Here is a 21,276-nt window from a genome sequence, read left to right as displayed (position 1 = left end):
GTATCTTTAAAGTGATGATTCTGAACTCTAGATCTGACATCGTACTATTATCCGTATTGAGTAGGTCCCTGGCAGTCAGTACTACCTCTTGTTCTTTTTGTTGAGGTGATTTTTTCCGTCTTGTCATTTTGTGCAGAGGAGAATAGATTAATGAGAGAACAAAATGCTAGCAGAGTAACCACGTCCCCAGCAAATATACTCTAAACAAATCAGAAAAGACCTGAAGCAGGGGGAAAAGAAAGGGAAAGAGAGAAAAAAGAAAAAGAAAAAGATAAAGATAAAAAAGAAAACAAACAAAACAAAACAACAACAACAAAAAAAAAACCAGAATGTGATCAAATATGATCTATATGGTATATAGATCAGTGCCACATACTAGATTTGGGGTGTATTTTGGTCTTTTAGAAGAAAGTGCCTCCCGAAATTTTAAAGAAAGAAAAACTTATATATGTACAAAAATAAGGGTTGATATGATGAAGGGATAGAATATGACTGTAAAAATGGAAATTATAAAAAATTTTATAAAAGGAATTGATAAGAAGTTGTTTGAAAAAAGAAAGAAGAGGATTTAAAAAAAGAAAAAAGAAAAAGAAGAAAAAAAAAGGAGAGGATGTGATCAGGCAGGGGAATAGAAGACACCATATACTAGAGATTTAGGGTATATTTTAATCTGTTAGAAGAAACTATCTCAAAATTTTAAAGAGAGAACAACTTATATATATAAGCCAAAAATACGGGTAACTACTATGAAGGGATAGAATATGACTCTAAAAATGAAAAATAAAAATGTTTTTTTTTTTTAAAAAAGGGATTGATAAGACGTTGGTTGAAAAGGGGAAAAAGAAAAATTCAAAAAGAAATAAAAAGACAAAAAGACAGTTAAAAAAAATTAACTTTGAAAGACTAAAGAATCATGGTAAAAAAAGCCATGATTTCTATGTGCAGTAGTCCCCTAGCGCTGGAGTTCTGCCGTTCTCATTGATCGGTGAACTTCGTCTTGGCTGGCTGTTCTCGCTGATCTTCTGGGGAGGGGCCTGTTGCCGTGGTTTCCAAATGTCTCTGCCGGAGGCGGAATTGGCCCGCCCTTGCCCCCTCCCGGCTAAGTCATCTGCTCGGGTTTGCTCTCTGGGGCTTTTGTTCCCTGCGAGCTTTCCGTACAGCTTTGGAGGCGGAGAGTGAAAATGGCGGCCTCCCAATCTCCGCCCAGGAGGAGCCAAGAACTCGGGGCCCCGCTCCTCAGTGAGCCCCCAGAGAAAAGCCGTCAGTCACTCCCGTCTCCCCGTCCTCCGGCCGCACTCCGTGCTCACCCGGCCTGTGACCGCGCGTTTCTATCTCTGGCACCCGACCCTGTGTGGAGTCTCCAAACCCAGCAGATCCCTGCGGTGCGCTCCCACGCGGCTCCTCCCGGGGGAGGAAGGTGAGTCTCCCCGGATCTGCCGCTTGTTGGGTCCCTGCTGGAGGAGCAGTGGCCCGACTGTGCCGTGGATCACGGTTTATGGCAACCCCGAGCTGAGGGCCCGCGCCTGGGCTCCGTCTCTGCAGCCGGCTTCCCTGCTCCCATACCTGGGAGCTCTGCCGCACTCAGGCACCCCCGGTCTTTCTGTGACCCCGAGGGTCCTGAGACCACACTGTCCCGGAGGGTTCCACCCCCCGCTTAGCCACCAGAGTGACGTCCCTCGGCGGAGCAGACTTTTAAAAGTTCCAATTTTGTGCTCCGTGGTTCTATCACTTGCCAGAAGCGGCCGACGGAGGCCCCTCCCCCGCCATCTATCCTCCCGAATATCGCCGCGGATTCACTTCTCCGCACGTCCTACCTTCCAGAAAGTGGTCGCTTTTCTGATGAGAGAGTTGTTGCTCTTCTTTTCTTCGATCTCCTGTTGAGTTTGTAGGTGTTCAGAATGGTTTGATCCCTATCCAGCTGAATTCCTGAGAGGAGACGAAATCCAGGTCTCCTACTCCTCCACCATCTTGCTCCGCCCTAATTTTAACCCTACATTTTTTCAGTTTGTTTTGTGGCCAAACATGTGATTTCTGTTTTCTTACTGATTTTTTACCTGGATAATTTATCTATCATCTATCTATCTATCTATCTATCTATCATCATCTATCTATTGATATAAGTGGAGTATTAATGTCCCCTATTATTATTGCATTACCATCAATTTCTCTCTTTATGTCCATTAATGTTTATGTATTTAGGTGCCCCTATGTTGGGTGTATAGATATTTATAATTGTTATATCCTATTGTAGGATTGATCCCTTTATCACTACATAATACCTTTCTTTGTCTCTTATTACTGTCTTTCTTTTAAACTCTGTTTCCTCTGATGTAAGTACAGCTACCCCCTTTTTTTTTCTCTTCCATTTCCTTGTTAAATGTTTTTTCAACCTTTCACTTTCAGTCTGTAAGTGTCTTTAGGTCTGAGGTGTGTTTCTTCTCTCTATCTGTAACATTTGACATTTTAACTATTATGTGTCATGGTATGGCTCTCCTTGGTTCATCTTGTTTGGAACTCTAGTTCGTAAACCTGGATATATATTTCCTTCCCTGGATTAGAGACACTTTCTCCTATTATTTCTTCAAAGAAGTTTTCTGCCCCTTTCTCTCTTCTTGTCCTGAGACTCCTATAATGTGAATGTTTGTTTCCTTGATGTTATCCAAGATATCCCTTAACCCATCCTCATTTTAAAAAATTCTTTTATCTTTTTGTTGTTCACTACTCTTTCTTGCAGATCACTGATACATTCTTCTGCATCCAATCATCTGTTGATTCCCTCTAGTGTATTTCATTATTTTAGTTATTGTATTCAACTCTGATTGGCTCTTTTCCATATTTCTATATTTTTATCAAAGGTCTCACTGAGTTCTTCCACTCTTCTTTACAACCAGGTGTGCCTCATTAAGATCATTACTTTAAATTCTTTATCAGACATATTACTTATCTCCATTTCAATTAGTTTTTTTTCTGAGGTTTTGTCTTTTTCTTTCTTTTTTCTTTTTTCTTTTTTTTTCTTTCTTTCTAATTCCCCATTTTACTTCACTTTGTTTCTATGGATTAGGTGAAACAGGCACTTCACCTAACTTGAAGGAATGGTCTTGTGTATGGTCATTTTCCATGTAGACTGCATGTGTTTGATGAATTTTGCTGGCTGGCTGAAACTGGCTGGCATGGGCTGGAGGTCTAGAGATCTCCATACAGTTGGCATCCTGGGCAAATAACTAAAGCTGATGTTGGTACAGGCCAGGGGGTCCCAGGGTTCTAAGTGCTGAAGGCACCCTAGCAGGAGAGGTGAAGCTAAAATAGGTGCACTCCAGGGGATCGTGGGTCACTTTGTGCAATGGTCACCCAGTCAGGCCAACTAAGGCTGAAGTGGATGCCGGCCAGGTTGTCCCAGGTTTCTATACCTGGCATGAAAGCAAAAGGTGAAATGGGTACAATCTCGGGTGCCCCAGGGTTCTCTGCATAGGAAAGGGAGGTCCCTAGGATCTCTGCTCAGTGGGTGCCCTGGCAGGATAGCTGCAGCTAAAGTGGGTACGAGCAAGGTGGTTCCAAGGCCCTACACTAAGAGGGACACTTGGCAGGGTAGCTGAAGCTGAATTGGGTGTAAACCGGGGTTTCCAAGACTTCCCACAAATAGGACGCTCTAAAGGGGCAACTGGACCTGAGGTGGGGCACAGGCCAGAAGGTCTTGGGGTGCTCTGTAGTGGGCACCCTTAAAGGACAGCCAAAGCTAAAATGGACATGGGCCACTGTGGTCTCTGGGCTCCCCATGTGAAATGTGTCCTGGCAGGACATATGAATCTGAATTGATTGCATACTTGTTCTTCTGGGGCTCTCCACACTGTGGGCAACATGGCAGTATAGCTGAAGGTGAATTGGATGTATGCTGGGTGTCACAGGGTGCTCAGCACATGGGTTGCCTGGGCTGCATTACTGGAGCTAAGCCTGATATGGGCAAGTGTGTTCTGGGGTGCTCATGCAGGCTGGCTACATCCTTGTTTATTTTCTGTTTAGATGATCTCACCATTGATTTAATTAGGGTGTTAAATTCCCCTACTGTTGTTGTATTATTATCAATTAGTTCTTTTATGATTTTTAATTATTGTTTTATATATTTGGTGCTCCCAAGCTGGTGCATAAATACTTACAAGTTTTAGATCTTCTTGTTTGATAGAATCCTTTATTATGATATAGTGTCCTTCTGCATCTCTTGTTACAGACTTTTATAAAGTCTAGTTTGTCCAATATAAGTATTGCTATTCCAGCTTTCTTTTGATGACGATTTGCATGATAATGTTTCTCCATCCCCTCACTTTCAATCTGCAGGTGTCTTTAGGTCTAAAGTGAGTCTCTTATAGGCAGCATATAGATGGGTCATTTTTGTATCCATTCTGACACCATATGTATTTTGATTGGAGTGTTTAGGGCATTTACATTCAGAGTAATTACTGATAGATAAGTATTTGATGACATTTATTACTTGTTTTGTTGTTGTTTCTCAAGATATTCTCTGATCCTTTCTTATTTTTATCACTTTTTATCTTTCTTTTCCACTCAAAGAATCCTCCTTAATATTTTTTGCAAGGCTGGTCTAGTGGTCACAATGTCCTTTAGTTTTTGTTTGTCTGGGAAACTCTTTATCTCTCCTTCTATTCTGAATGATAGCCCTGCTGGATAGAATATTCTTGGCTGCAGACTTTTCCCCTTCAGCACTTTGAATATGCCATGCCACTCCCTTCTGGCTTGACACATTTCTGTTGAGAAATCTGCAGCTAGCCTTATGGGTCTTCCCTTGGAAGCTGAGATCTTATTTTTTTTTCTTGCTACTTTTTAGATTTTTTTCTTTATCTGTATATTTTGCAAATTTAATTATAGTATATGTCAGTATTGTCCTGCTTGTATTAATTTTGATGCAAGTTCTCTGTTCCTCCTGAATCTGAATGTCTGTTTCCTTCCCCAGATTAGGGAAGTTTTCAACTTTAGTTCCCCAGATTTTCTATCCCATTTCCTCTCTCTTCTTCTGACTCTGTATTATGAATGTTATCACATTTGATGGAGTCAGTGAGTTCCCCAAGTGTATTCTCATGTTACATAAGTCTTCTTTCTCTCTTTTATTCAGCTTCATCATTTTCTATTATTTTGTCTTCTATATTGATATAGGAAAGCTGTTATTAGGGTTCGAGGCTGATGGCCAAGAAAGAATTCTTGAGACGTCTTTGGAGCAAAAAGATGATTTTATTAAAGCATGGGGACAGGACCCGTGGGCAGAAAGAGCTGCACCAGGGTCATGAGGAGTGGCCCATTATATACTTTCAAGTTGGGAGGTGGTTAGGGATAGCATAAGTCTCTAAGGAATTTTGGAAGCAAGGTTTCCAGGACCTTGAGCAGGGTAGCTGTTGTTGGGGAAAGGTCATTTATTACCGTATAATAAAACCTTAGTCATGAGACCCTTCAGATGTATATCGGTGGGCCATATGCTTGGGGGATGATTGCCAACACGTATCTTGCGGGGGTTAGAGATAAAGGAAGTTTCCAAAGGAATTTTTATACGTTAAAGTAGACTTACAGGATCCTGGTTGGGGGTGGGGGTGGGGGGTCAGACTAGGATTGCCTTTTGCCCTTAGCGAAGTATTAACATTGAGGCAGTTGAGTCTCTAGAGGAATGTCACTCTGCCTGTTTCAAGGACTTGTCAATGGGCTGTGGGTAGTAAGGAAATTTAATAATTTTTCTTCTGCCTTTGTTTCCCACATCATTCCCCCCTGAACTATTTTGACCCTTAAATCTTTAAGGTTGTTGAGGGTGGAAGGTCTCATCTTCTATAACTTCTTCCTTCTGAATAGGGGTGTAGAGATGTCCCTGCCTATGGTTCAACATTGGTCAGTTGAGGCTTCTATAGATATAGGAGTTACAAAAGGCAGAGGCAGCTGAATCCAACGGAGATGGCTCGTGTGGATCTTCCCAAGTGGAAAGGATCATCTGTTGGCTTGAAGTTATGGCAGTGAAGGAATCTGGGCACCAGGTGGAGAGACATGGGAGAAAACAGCAAAACATGATTAGTGTAACAAAAAGAAAAAGAGTCCTCTGATAGTTGACAAAAAATCCTTTTCTAGTCCAGGAGTTTAATCAATCATTAAAGGAAAGAGAGGGATTGTTTAAAGTGCCAATTTGAGTATTTATGTCAGAAACCCAGAAATATTTTGTGGTAATCTGGAACATATACATAGCATTTTGTTTTTATGACAGCACACGTTCCACCTTGTGCAGCAGTTAATCTAATGGCATTCTATTTTGTAAAACTGCTTTAAGGATTTGTGTTACTTCAGTATTTAGTAGAGAAATGCTATTTTGAGTATCATGTAGGGCCTTGACTGTGTACTTATTAAAAGCTTCCATGTGCCAAACAATACCCTCCAGTCCCAAAGAGGGAACAAAAATGGATGTTAGTTGACCATACCAACGAGACAGAGAACATGTCCACCATTGTTTTAAATTTGGAAGGTTGGCTTTGTTGGTAATGATTTTAATAATGCGTCCGTGCATCCAGGCAAAACCCAGAGTACAGTGGCCTATCTAGCCTGGGGGAAGCCATGAACACAAGTTAGAGCCGTATAGTCATTGGGTCCTGTTAGGAGAGAGTCGTCTAATTCTGGGCCTCCTTTAACTGCAGTCAAGATATCAAGGGCTATTCAGTTTTGGAGGGCCATCTTTTGAATATGTAATAAAAGACAGTCTATTGTTAGTTTGTAGGGACCAAGGGAATCCAAATATAGGGATAATTTTTCTTAGAAAAGTTTTTGTCGGGGCGCCTGGGTGGCTCAGTCATTAAGTATCTGCCTTTGGTTCAGGTCATGGTCCCAGGGTCCTGGGATCGAGCCCCGCATCAGGGGCGTCCCTGCTCAGCGGGGAGCCTGCTTCTCCCTCTCCCACTCCCCCTGCTTGTGTTCCCTCTCTCGCTGTCTCTCTCTCTCTCAAATAAATAAATAAAATCTTTAAAAAAAAAAAGTTTTTGTCACCTCTGTGGCCTTTTTACCCAAATCAGTAGCCTGGTGTAAACCGGTATTACTTTCATTGGTTCCTAAGGTCATATCCTTTGATGGCCTTTGAGGTGAATTACAGCTACCTCTTTAGGTAGGTGTACAGCCTTAAGAAGAGTAATAATTTTAGGCCCATATTGATTGGGGAGTTATGGCTTGATAATAATCCCCTTCTGAATTGCTCCATGGACATGTAGGACTAGGGAAGCACATTTGGAGTCAGTATAAATATTAATTTTTTTAAAGATAGAGACAAAGTAAGAGAGGGAACACAAGCAGGGGGAGTGGGAGAGGGAGAAGCAAGCTTCCCGTGGAGCAGGGAACCCGATGCGGGGCTCGATCCCATGACCCTGGGATCACGACCTGAGCCGAAGGCAGACGCTTAATGACTGAGCCACCCAGGCGCCCCTAAATATTAATTTTTAAGGCTTTGGCAATTGCAAAGCACGAGTGAGCACTATAGCATACCCAGCTTTTCTTATTCTCTTTTCCATAAAACTATTGCCATCAGTAAACCAACTGTCATCTGTATTTTCAATAGGAGCATCTTTTAAATCTGGTTGACTAGCATAAACAAGATCAATGACCTCTGAACAGTTATGCTCTATAGAAGTATGATGGTCAGGTCCAAGCATAAGGGTAGCTGGGTTTAAAGTCTGACAGGTTTCAAGTACTATGTCAGGCATATTTATAAAGTGTAACCTGGTATTTAATAAGTCAGCCTCCCATCATCCTGTGGTGGCCTTTGGTTTCTAAGACACTCTGGACCTGATGTGAAGTCATTACAGTCAAGGACTGTCCCATAGTGAGCTTTGAGGCTCTTTTCACCCGGAGGGTTGTTCTGTGCTTGGCTAAAGCCTTTGTTTGCAATTGTACCTCAGTAGGATAAATATGACTATGAGGGATGAAACCATCATTTGTTTGAGGTCCAGCATTAACAATATCCTAATTATAAGGAATCACTGGCAAGTGGGAGAAGACTTGTCAAGAGATAAGGGCATCCCCAAGTGCATCATCCAATCCAAGCATAAAGAAAGTGGGGTCATCCATTATCTCCATAAGCCCATAGTTAACCCTGTGGAGTGTGGTATGCTCTGGCTTTTAAGGAGCAATTTCATCATCCCAGCCACATAGAATTGGTCAAGGTGCTAGATGAGTTATACAATCGTTGGGGAATCAATCCCATTTCCCATCTGTTTAAATAATCATGTGCCCATGGGGTCCTGTTATTATCCCCACAGAATAACAAGCAAGAAGATTGTCTATACATGAGTTATTATGCTAATTTCTCTGAAGTTTACCTCAAGTTGTCTAGCTTAGGTAAACAACACACATTTATTTTTTTTTTAAAGATTTTATTTATTTATTTGACAGAGAGAGACACAGCGAGAGAGGGAACACCAGCAGGGGGAGTGGGAGAGGGAGAAGCAGGCTTCCCGCTGAGCAGGGAGCCCAATGTGGGGCTCAGTCCCAGGAGCATGGGATCATGACCTGAGCCAAAGGCAGACGCTTAACGACTGAGCTACCCAGGCGCCCTACAACACACATTTAAAGACAATCAGATCTAGAATTTAACATCCACAAAGGTGTGTTACTGAAACAATTTTTTTCTCTAAAATAACCTCATATTTAATCAGAGGTACCCAAATCAGGACTAATTTATTTGCAAAACAAGTTCAGTTTTAACAAACTTGGCCTAATCATTTACATAAGCTCAGCAAGAATAATGATTGATCATATAGATCTTTTAGAATCCGGTTTGCTAAAACTTTTATAAGGAATCTCTAGGCTGAACTTTTAGTAGCCTCTCCAGGCCAGAAGCCAAGCCAGGTACTTGCCATCAGACATGCCTGTGATAACTGTAGATTTGGGCAGATTCCTCTTCATGAGGTCCCCAATATATCCTGAGGTTCCTGCACCTGCCAGGAAGTGACATTCTTTACTCACCTGGTGAGGCTGCTGGGAACTCTGTAAGCAAGGTATCAGGCCAACATTTCCATGGGGCTTTATGGCTCCAGGTTTCCTAAAGTCAACCTTAGTTCCTTAAAGCTGTTTGGTCATATCTGAGTCTATGCATGTCTCTCTCAAATATGACATTCCAGTCAAAGCCTTGGTAAAATAACCAATGTTTCCAATGACATCCTATTACAAGGAGAACAGATTCTTCCTCAACTTATGCAAATGACTATGACTGCCATGGAAGAAAGACTACTTACTGAGACCTTTTGAATTTTGGAGGGTTCAGGTAGAGAGAAAAGTTAAATGCTTCAATTTATTCACAAATGAATACTTTTTCACCTTTCTGTAAGTCATAGATATCTTAAGAGAAAGTTTCCTTAATCTGGAAGAGTAAATATTAGAGAACCAGCAATGTTTCAAACAAGAGTCACCAAACTATAGTCGTCTATTTTTTTATTATAGTATAATGTATTATTGTTTCGGGGGTACAGGACTGTGATTCATCAGTCTTACACAATTCACAGCGCTCACCACAGCACATACCCTCCCCAGTGTCCATCATCCAGCCACCCCATCCCTCCTCCATCACTCAGCCACCCCCCTCCACTCCAGGAACCCTTAGTTTGTTTCCTGAGATTAAGAATCTCGTATGGTTTGTCTCCCTCTCTGGTTTCATCTTGTTTCATTTTTGCCTCCCTTCCCATTTGATCCTCTGCCTTGTTTCTCAAATTCCACATCAGTGAGATTATATGATAATTGTCTTTCTCTGAGTGACTTATTTCGCTTTTGTTCATTGAGTCCCAGGTTACTAATTCTTGTTCAGTTTGAATGCAGCTTTTACTTAGTTCTGGAAAATCTTACCCATTTCAGTTTTATGATCTTAAAGATCATACCTGTATTGTCCTAAAAGTCCGTTATATGCATCTCCTTGAAGATGAAACTCATTTTGCAAGACAATAAGAATAATTATAAATGACAAAAACTCAGAAATGGACATTGTTAATGATCTGATATGAGAGTTCATTATGATGTGATTGACAAGGAAACTCAGTTATTCTGTGACACATAACACTTCAATAGCCAGAATATTGAGTGATGATGACCTTACACCAGAACATAACCTACCAAACAAACAAGCCTAATTAGTCAGTGAGACTTTGTTCATGATTTAAATCTTGGGGAACTTTGTTAAAACCTTAGAAAGTTTTAAAGCACATACCTAAATAGGATTAGGGATGTTAAAGACTTGATAAAGGCAAAACATAGAAACTGGTTTTTCTGGGCAGGCAAAGAGAAAACAGCTGTTTACATTTTAATAAAAGTTCTATTTGAGACATAATAAAAATTTTAAATATCAGTACATACAAAAAGAACTAGATTTTCTATGATAGAAGTAATGCATGCCCATGGTTTTTTTAAAAAATCAGACAGAAATGAACAGCCCAATTTAAAAATGCATAAAATATCTGAACAGATATGTTACCAAAGTAGACATACAAATGGCAAACAGCATATGAAAAGATGCTCAGTACCGTACATCATTATGGATTTACAAATCAAATCAACAAGATACCACTACACCTATTAGAATGGCAGAAATTCAAAACACTGACAGTACCAATGCTGGTGAGGATGTGGAGCAACAGGAACTCTCATTCATAGCTGGTGGGATTGCAGAATGGTACAACCACTTTGGTAGACAGTTTGGTAGTTTATATAAAACTAAACACTCTTGGGTGCCTGGGTTTATTTGGAGGAGGCCTATTTAGATAATTATCATGCAGTGTGTCAGGAGAGAGTTTATTAGCCGACTCATTCAGGCAAACACATTCTGCAAGAGGCCCTTAGGTCAGGGTCCTGGTGCAGAGCAATGAAGGCCTAGGTATAGCAATGAAAGTACCCTGGGTCCATTTGCCCAATATATTTCCTGCAGAGGAGATCTAACTGATAGATCCCACTGAGGCCATGCAGTGTTACAGGAGCTTAATCCTTTCCTAAGTTTTGCAATCCGAATTGTTTCCAGTGGGTTAAAAGGCATCCCAAGGGAAAGTCCTTGGGAACTGAAGAAAAGAGAAGGTCCATTACCTAGAAAATCTCCCCCCCCACAACTCCCAGGGGGCATTCCACACAGGATATGTCAGAGGTTCCTGGTGTCAAAGCGACCTGAGGCGTCCCCTGAATAAAACCGCTATGACCACTGCTGCCAAGGACCAAACACTGCCCACTGCAAGCAAGGAAAATCTCTGCAGATGACTGGCCTGAAGGATAAAACAGCCAAGACACAACAGCAGAGTGCACTCTGCATATGTTACAGACACTGAGACACTCCCTACAGCATCAGGCCCTGGACACTATATGGCCTCTTCTTCATAAAGTTATTACTTTCAGGAAAAGGAGACATAACTGCTTTTCTAACACAGAGAAGAAGGTAGAGACTTAGAAAAAATGCCAAGATGGAGGAATTCATCCCAAATGAGAGAACAAGATAAGGCCACAGCCAGAGATGTAAGTGAAACAGATATAAGTAACATGCCTGATGGAGAATTTCAAGCAAAAATCATAAGGATAAGTCACTGGGCTTGAGAAAACAATGGGACACATCAGTGAGACTCTAACTGCAGAGATAAAAGAGTTAAAAAAGAATCAATCAGAAATGAAGAATGCAATAAATGAGATTGGAAACAGGCTTGATGCAATGAACAGCAGGGTGAAGCAGAGGAATGAATTAGTGATATATGATGTGGGAAACAAAGGCAGAAAAAAATTATTAAATTTCCTTACTACTTACAGCCCACTGACAAGTCCTTGAAACAGGCAGAGTGACATTCCTCTAGAGACTCAACTGCCTCAATGTTAATACTTCGCTAAGGGCAAAAGGCAATCCTAGTCTCACCGCCCACCCCCCCATCAGGATCCTGTAAGTCTACTTTAACGTATAAAAATTCCTTTGGAAACTTCCTTTATCTCTAACCCCCCCCCCCCCCCCCGCAAGATACGTGTTGACAAATCATCCCCCAAGCATGTGGCCCACTGATATATATCTGAAGGGTCTCATGACTAAGGTTTTATTACACAGTAATAAATGACCTTTTCCCAACAACAGATAGCCTGCTCAAGATCCTGGAAACCTTGCTTCCAAAATTCCTTAGAGACTTATGCTATCCCTAACCACCTCCCAACTTGAAAGTATATAATGGGCCACTCCTTATGACCCTGGTGCAGCGCTTTCTGCCCACGGGTTCTGTCCCCATGTTTTAATAAAATCATCTTTTTGCTCCAAAGACGTCTCAAGAATTCTTTCTTGGCCATCAGCCTCGAACCCTAATAACAGCTTTCCTATATCAATATAGAAGACAAAATAATAGAAAATGATGAAGCTGAATAAAAGAGAGAAAGAAGACTTATGTAACATGAGAATACACTTGGGGAACTCACTGACTCATCAAATGTGATAACATTCATAATACAGAGTCAGAAGAAGAGAGAGGAAATGGGATAGAAAATCTTTGGGGAACTAAAGTTGAAAACTTCCCTAATCTGGAGAAGGAAACAGACATCCAGATTCAGGAGGAACAGAGAACTTGCATCAAAATTAATACAAGCAGGACAATACTGACATATACTATAATTAAATTTGCAAAATATACTGATAAAGAAAAAAATCTTAAAAGTAGCAAGAAAAAATAAGTCCTTAGCTTCCAAGGGAAGACCCATAAGGCTAGCTGTAGATTTCTAAACAGAAATGTGTCAAGCCAGAAGGGAGTGGCATGGCATATTCAAAGTGCTGAAGGGGAAAAGTCTGCAGCCAAGAATATTCTATCCAGCAAGGCTATCATTCAGAATAGCAGAGAAAGTTTCCCAGACAAACAAAAATGAAAGGATATCATTACAACTATACCAGCCCTGCAGGAAATATTAAAGGGGACTCTTTGAGTGGAAGGTAAAGACCAAAAGTGACAAAGACAAAAAAGGATCAGAAAAAATCTCCAGAAACACTGACATAAGAAGTAATAAAATGGCACCAAATATATATCTACCAATAATTACTCTGAATTTAATTAGAATAAATGCTCCAATCAAAGACTCCAATCAGAATGGATGATAAAACAAACCAATATATATGCTGCCTATAAGAGACTCATTTTAGAGCTGAAGACACCTTCATACTGAAAGTGAGGGGATGGAAAACATTTATCACAGGAAAGGATGTCAAAAGAAAGCTGGAGTAGCTTATATTGGGCAAACCAGACATTAAAACAAAGACTGTATTGAACAACGTGGTGAGAGTGGACATCCCTGTCATGTTCTTGACCTTAGAGGAAAAGCTCTCAGTAGAAGGTGATATTCACTCTGGGTCTTTCGTATATGGCTTTTATGATGTTGAGGTATGTTCCCTCTATCCTTACATGGCAGAGGGCTTTTATCAAGAAAGGATCCTGTATTTTGTCAAGTGCTTTTTCTGCATCTATTGGATCATATGGTTCTTGTCCTTTCTTTTATTAATGTGGTGTATCATATTGATTTGTAGATGTTGAACCACCCCTGAAGCCCAGAAACAAATCCCACTTGGTCAGGGTGAATAATCTTTTTAATGTACTATTGGATCCTATTAGCTAGTATCTTGGTGAGAATTTCTGCATCCATGTTCATCAGGGATGTTGGTCTGTAATTCTCCTTTTTAGTGGGGTCCTTGTCTGGTTTTTGGGATCAAGGTAATGCTGGGCTCATAGAATGAGTCTGGAAGTTTTCCTTCCATTTCTATTTTTTTGGAACAGTCAGAAGAATATGTGTTAACTCTACTTTAAATGTTAGGTAGAATTCCCCTGGGAAGCCATCCAGCCCTGGACTCTTGTTTGTTGGGAGATTTTTGATGACTGACACAATTTCTTTGCCGGTTATGGGTCTGTTCACATTTTCTATTTCTTCCTGTTTCAGTTGTGGTAGTTCATGTTTCTAGGAATTTATCCATTTCTTCCAGATTGCCTAATTTGATGGCATATAATTGCTCATAATATTCTCTTATAATTGCTTGTATCTCTGGGGTGTTGGTTGTGATCTCTCCTCTTCCATTCCTGATTTTTTTTTTATTATTTACTTATTTATTTATTTATTTATTTATTATTTGGGTTCTTTCTTTTTTGTTCTTTTTCTTTTTTTTTTTTTTTGAGAAGTCTTGCCTAGGGGTTTATCAATCTTATTAATTCTCGCAAAGATCCAGGCCCTAGTTTCATTGCTCTGTTCTATTGGGTTTTTTAAATTTCTATAGCATTGATTTCTGTTCTAAACTTTATTATTTCTTGTCTTCTGCTGGATTTAGGCTTTATTTGCTGTTCTTTTTCAGCTCCTTTAGGTTGCATATTTGAGACTTGCTTCTTGAGGAAGCCCTGTAATTGGACTACCAGGTATTTATCCAAATGATACAAAAATAGTGATTCAAAGGGGCACATGGACTCCAATGTTTATAACAGCAATGTCCACAATAGCCAAAATATTGAAAAAGCCCAGATGTCCATTGGTAGATGAATGGATATAGAAGATGTAGTGTATATATATATATATATACAATGGAATATTACTCAGGCATCATAAAGAATGAAATCTTGCCATTTGCAATGACGTGGATGGAACTAAAAGGTATTATGTTAAGGGAAATAATTAAGTTAGAGAAAGACAAATACCATATGATTTCAATCATATGTGGAATTTAAGAAACAAAACAGATGAACATAGGGGAAGGGAAGGAAAAATAAAATAAGATAAAAACAGAGAGGGAGGCAAATCATAAGAGACTCTTAACTATAGGAAAAAAAAACTGAGGGTTGCTGGAGTAGAGGTGAGGGGGTGGGGTAACTAGGTGATGGGCATTAGAAGGGCACTTGATGGAATGAGCACTGGGTGTTATATGCAACTGATGAATCACTAAATTCTACCCCTGAAGCTAATAGTACACTATATGTTAACAAAATTGAATTTAAATAAAAAATTAAAATTAAAACAAAGAAAACAAAAACTGCAACAAAAGATGAAGAAGGTCAGGATATCATAATAAAGTGGTCTATCCAAAAAGAAGATGTAATAATTGTAAATGTTTATGCACCCAAAAGGGAGCACCCAAATATGTAAAACATTTAGTAACAAACATAAAGGAAATAATGGATATTAACAAATTAATCGTAGGAGACTTTAATACCCACCTTACATCAATGGACAAATCACCTACACAGAAAATAAACAAGGCAACAATGGCTTTGAATGACATACTGGACCAGATAGACTTATAAGATATATTCAAAACATTCCATCCCCAAACAGCAGAATACACATTCTTTTCAAATGCACATGGGACATTCTCCAGAATAGATTACATACTAGCTCACAAATCAGGCCTCAACAAGTACAAAAAGATTGAGATCATACCCTGCATCTTTTCTGACCACAATGCTATGAAACTTGAAGTCAATGACAAGAAAAAAATTGGAACGACCACAAATACATGTCGGCTAAGCAACATGGTACTAAACAATGAATGGGTCAATATGGAAATCAAGGGGAAAAAAACACCAAAAAAGTATGCAATCAATTGAAAATGAAAACACAAGGATCCAAAACCTTTGGAATGCAGCAAAAGCAGTCCCAAGAGGGATGTATATAGCAATACAGGCCTACCTTAAGAAGCAAGAAAAATTTCTTTTTCTTCTTCTTCTTTTTCTTTTTCTTCTTTTTTTTTTTCTTTTTCTTTTTCTTTTTTTTCCTTTTTCAAAGATTTTATTTATTTGACAGAGAGAGACACAGTGAGAAAGGGAACACAAGCAGGGGGAGTGGGAGAGGGAGAAGCAGGCTTCCCACTGAGCAGGGAGCCCGATGCGGGGCTCGATCCCAGGACCCTGGGATCATGACCTGAGCTGAAGGCAGACGCTTAACGACTGAGCCACCCAGGCGCCCCAAGAAAAATTTCAATTAAAAATCTAACCTTACATGTAAAGGACATACAAAAAGAGCAATATATGAAGCCTGAAGCTAGCAGAACAAGGGAAATAATAAAGATTAGTGCAGAAATAATTGATATAGAAACTGAAAAACAAACAAACAAACAAACAATAGAACAGACCAATGGAACCAGGAGGTTGTTCCTAGAAAAAATTACTAAAATTTATAAACCTCTAGCCAGGCTTATCAAAAAGAAAAGAGAAAGGACCCCAAAAAATAAGATTACAAATGAGAGAGGACAGATAACAACCAACACCACAGACATACAAACAATAATAAGAGAATATTAGGAAAAACTATATGCCAACAAATTGGATAATTTAAAAATGGATAAATTCCTAGAAATGTATAAGCTACCAAAACTGATACAGGAAGATAGAAAACTTGAAAACCAATAACCATCAAAGAAATAAAATCATTAATCAAAAATAATCCTACAAACAAAAGTCCCAGGCCAGATGGCTTCCCAGAGGAATTATACCAGACATTTAAAGAAGAGTTATTATCTATTATTTTTAAACTATTCCAAAACATAGAAAAGGAAGGGCAACTTCCAAATTCATTCTATGAGGCCAGCATTACCCTAACACCAAATCCAGATAAAGACTCCGTTAAGAAAGAGAATTACAAACCAATATCCCTGATGAACATGGATGCAAAATTTCTCAATAAAATACTAGCAAACCAAATCCACCAATACATTAAAAGAATCATTCACCATGACCAAGTGAGATTTATTCCTGAGTTGCAAGGGTGGTGCAGTATTTGCAAATCAATCAATGTGATACACCACATTAATAATAGGATAAGAAACATATGATCATCTGAATAGATGCATAAAATGCATTTGACAAAGTTCAACATCCATTCATTATAAAAACCCTCATCAAAGTAGGTTTAGAGGAAACATACCTGAACATAATAAAGGTCATCTATTTAAAGCCCACAGCTAACATCATAGTCAATGGGGAAAAACTGAGAGCTTTTCCTCTATGGTCAGGAACAAAACAGGGATGTCCACTCTCACCACTGTTATTTACCATAGTATGGGAAGTTCCATCCACAGCAATCTGACAACAAAAAGAAATAAAGGGCATCTCAATTGGCAATGAAGATGTAAATTTCACTATTTGCAGATGAGGTAATACTCTATACAGAAAACCCAGAAGACTCCACCAAAAAACTGATAGAAATGAGGAGCTAAAATGGTGGCATTAGGAGGACCCTAGGCTTGCTTCATCTCTTGAAAACAGCTAGATAAATATCAAATCATTTTGAATACCCAAGAGATTGATGAGGACTGACAGAACAAACTGCACAACTAGCGGGAGAGTGGAGGCCACATCGTAGAGGGTAGGAGGTGCAGCGATGTGATTTGGGAGATAAAAGGATCCTATGTGCTGTGGAGGTGAGGGAGCCCTGCTCACAGAGAGAGGTAAGGGTTGGGGGAGCACACAGGGGATTGCACATGAAAAACACTTCCCCCAAAGCCATTGACTGGGAAAACCAGAGAAGCTGATTTTCATGAGTTTTTACAACCAGCAGGGCTCAAAGATGAGTTTTAGTGGTCCACAGCATAGCCAGTGGATGTTGCAGTGCTCCTGTGGAGAAGAAGGGCAGATAACCCAGTAGCAGAGGGCATGATCCGAAGATCCCCTGGGATGCACTGGGAGGGACAGTTCCCCTTTTCTGGACCACATCTGTAAGAGGTGGCATTGCATCTCTGGGGACAAAAGGGTCTGTGGGTGCCATTACCCTGTCCTGCCACTCAGCATAGGTACAGAGACATCCGCTTAGGGCAGCTAACCTGGACACAGCTCTTTGTTGCACTTTATTCCAAAATCCACGCCCCTACACTTTGTTGTGACTGCCCTTCTGGGACAAACCTGCATCAGGCTGAGAGCAGCAAGACCATCACCCAGAGTAGGAGTGCCAGTCCCCACTATACTAGGTCACTAAAGTTTGTTGTTTTAAAACAGCCATTTTGCCTGGAATAGAACACAGGTACACTGTGCTGCCAGGTGGGCAGACAGCCCAGACACAGAAAGGGTGAATGCAGGGATATGAAGGATGCCTGGAACACACAAGAGGAGACTGTTTGCTCTTCTGAGAAGGCTAACCAGACAGCAATGGGTGCAAACTCCCATCTCCAGGACTAGGGAGGGCTGGAGCCATTTCTCTACCCTGCCCCTCAGGATAAACTAACTTCAGTAAGCAGAACAGCACCAACAGTGGTGACCTATAATGCTTACACCAAACCCTGCGCCCCTGTGCTCTGTAGGCACTGCTTTTCTAGGGAAAGTGTATCTCAGAACCAGAGCAGCAGGCCCCTCCCCCAGAAGACCAGCACAACCCCAGTTCACCCCACAGACACCTTGTCTACTGACCATAGTTCTGCAAAGCTTCAGCTCTAATAGAAATAGCACTGGGCCTCTTATAACAAGCAGACCAGAGCACACCTAGTTAAAACTCACCATACTCTGGCCATGTCCAAACCCTCCCCACTGCAGGCAAGGAGAAACTCTGCAGAGCACTGACCTGAGGGAAAGAGCAACCAAAACACAGCAGCAGAGTGCACACAGCATACAACAGAGATACTTCCTGAAGCACAAGGCCTTAGCAGTATATGACCTCTTCTTTCTAAAGCCATTAATCTCAGGAGCAGAAACCATGACAGGATTTTCTAACAAACAAAATAGAGAGACCTAGACAAAATGCCATGATGGAGGCATTCATCCCAAAAGAAAGAACAAGAAAAGGTCACAGCAAGGATTCTACACGAAACAGATATAAGTAATATGACTGATCCAGAATTTACAGCAATCATAAGGATACTAGCTGGGCTTAAGGAAAGCATAAAAGACATGAAGGAGTCCCTTACTGCAGAGATAAAAGACCTAAAAACTAGTCAGGCCAAAATAAAAAATCCTATAACCAAGATATGAAACTGACTGGATGTAATGACCACAAGGATGGAAGAAGAAGAGGAAGAATAAGTGATATAGAAGACAAAATTATGGAAAATAACAAAGATGAAAAGAAGAGGGAAAAAATATTGGTTCACAAATGTAGAGTTAGGGAACTCAGTGACTCCATAAAGCAAAGTAACACTAGTACCATAGGAGTCCCAGAAGAAGAGAGGGAAAAAGTGGCAGAAGGTTTATTTAAGCAAATTATAGCTGAAAACTTCCCCTAATCTGGGGAAAAACAGACAACCAATCTAGGAAGTAGAGTGAACTTCCATCAAAATCAACAAAAGCTAGACATCACCAAAAGATCATAATTAAATTTGAAAAATACAGAGATAAAAAAAATTTTAATGGCACCAAGACAAAGCAAATCTTCAACTTAAAGGGAAGACAAATTTAGTTTAGCAGCAGACCTCTCCATAAAAACTTGGGAGGTCAGAAGGGAGTAGAATGATATATTCAATGTGCTGAATGGGAAAAATATGCAGCCAACAATACTCTACCCAGCAAGGCTGTCATTCAGGGGAGATAGAAGGAGAAAGAGTTTCCCAGAAAAACAGACACTAAAGGAGTTCCTGACCACTAAACCAGACCTGCAAGAAATATTTTGAAGGGGACTCTTTGAGCGGGAAAGAAAGATCAACAGCTAAAAGGACTAGAGAGGAACAGAGAAAAACTTCAGAAACAATAACAAAACAAGTAATAAAATGAACTAAATTCATAACTGTCAATAATTTCTCTGAATGTGAATGGACTAAATGCTCCAATCAAAAGACAGGGTGTGAAAAGGGATAAAAAAGAAAAAACAAGACCCATCTAATTCTGCCTACAACAGAAGAAAGAAAAATCTAGGAATCAATCCCATTTACAATTGCACCCAAAACCATAAATACCTAGGAATAAACATAACCAAAGACGTAAAGGATCTGTATTCTGAAAACTATAGAACACTCATGAAAGAAATGGAGGAAGAGGGCGCCTGGGTGGCTCAGTTGGTTGAGCGGCTGCCTTCGGCTCAGGTCATGATCCTGGACTCCCTGGATCGAGTCCCGCATCAGGCTCCCTGCTCGGCAGGGAGTCTGCTTCTCCCTCTGACCCTAACCCCTCTCATGTGCTCTCTCTCATTCTCTCTCTCAAATAAGTAAATAAAATCTTTAAAAAAAGAAAGAAAGAAAGAAATGGAGGAAGACACAAAAAAAATGGGAAAACATTCCATGCTCATGGATTGAAAGAGCAAATATTGTTAAAATGTCTATGCTACCCAGAGCAATCTACACTTCCAATGCAATCCCTATCAAAATACCATCAACATTTTTCACAGAACTGGAACAAATAATCCTAAAATTTGTATGGAACCAGAAAAGGCCCCAAATAGCCAAAGGAAGGTTGAAAAAGAAAACCAAAGCTGGTTTATCACAATTCCAGCCTTCAAGCTCTATTACAAAGCTGTAATCATCAAGACAGTATGGTACTGGCACAAAAACAGACACATAGATCAACTGAACAGAATAGAGAACCCAGAAATGGACCCTCAACTCCATGGTCAACTAATCTTCAACAAAGCAGGAAAGAACATCCAGTGGAAAAGGTCTCTTCAACAAATGGTGTTGGGAAAATTGGACAGCCACATGCAGAAGGATGAAACTGGACCATTTCCTTACACCATATACAAAAATAAACTCGAAATGGATGAAAGATCTAAATATAAGACAGGAATCCATCAAAATCCTGTAAGAGAACACCGGTAGCAACCTCTTTGCCCTCAGCTACAGCAACTTTTTGCTAGACACGTCTCCAGAGACAAGGGAAACAAAAGCAAAAATGAACTACTGCGACTTCATCAAGATAAAAAGCTTTTGCACTGCAAAGGAAATAATCGACAAAACTACAAGGCAACCTACAGAATGGGAGAAGATATTTGCAAATGTCTTATCAGATAAAGGGCTAGTATCCAAAATCTATAAAGAACTTATCAAAGTCAACACCCAAAGGAAAATAATCCAATCAAGAAATGGGCAGAAGGCATGAACAGACATTTCTCCAAAGAAGACACAAATGGCCAACAGACACATGAAAAAATGCTCCACATCACTTGGCATCAGGGAAATACAAATCAAAACCACAATGGGATACCACCTCATACAGTCAGAATGGCTAAAATTAACAACTCAGGAAACGATAGATATTGGTGAGGATGCAGAAAAAGGGAAACCCTCTTACACTGTTGGTGTGAATGCAAGCTGGTACACCCACTCTGGAAAACAGTATGGAGGTTTCACAAGAAGTTAAAATAGAGCTACCCTATGATCCAGCAATTGCACTA

The sequence above is a fragment of the Mirounga leonina genome, unplaced genomic scaffold (genome assembly GCF_011800145.1).
Source record: "Mirounga leonina isolate KUSES-001 unplaced genomic scaffold, KU_Mleo_1.0 Mir_204, whole genome shotgun sequence".
Taxonomy (NCBI): domain Eukaryota; kingdom Metazoa; phylum Chordata; class Mammalia; order Carnivora; family Phocidae; genus Mirounga; species Mirounga leonina.
The sequence above is the reverse complement of the archived record's forward strand: the minus strand, read 5'-3'. Positions refer to the sequence as shown.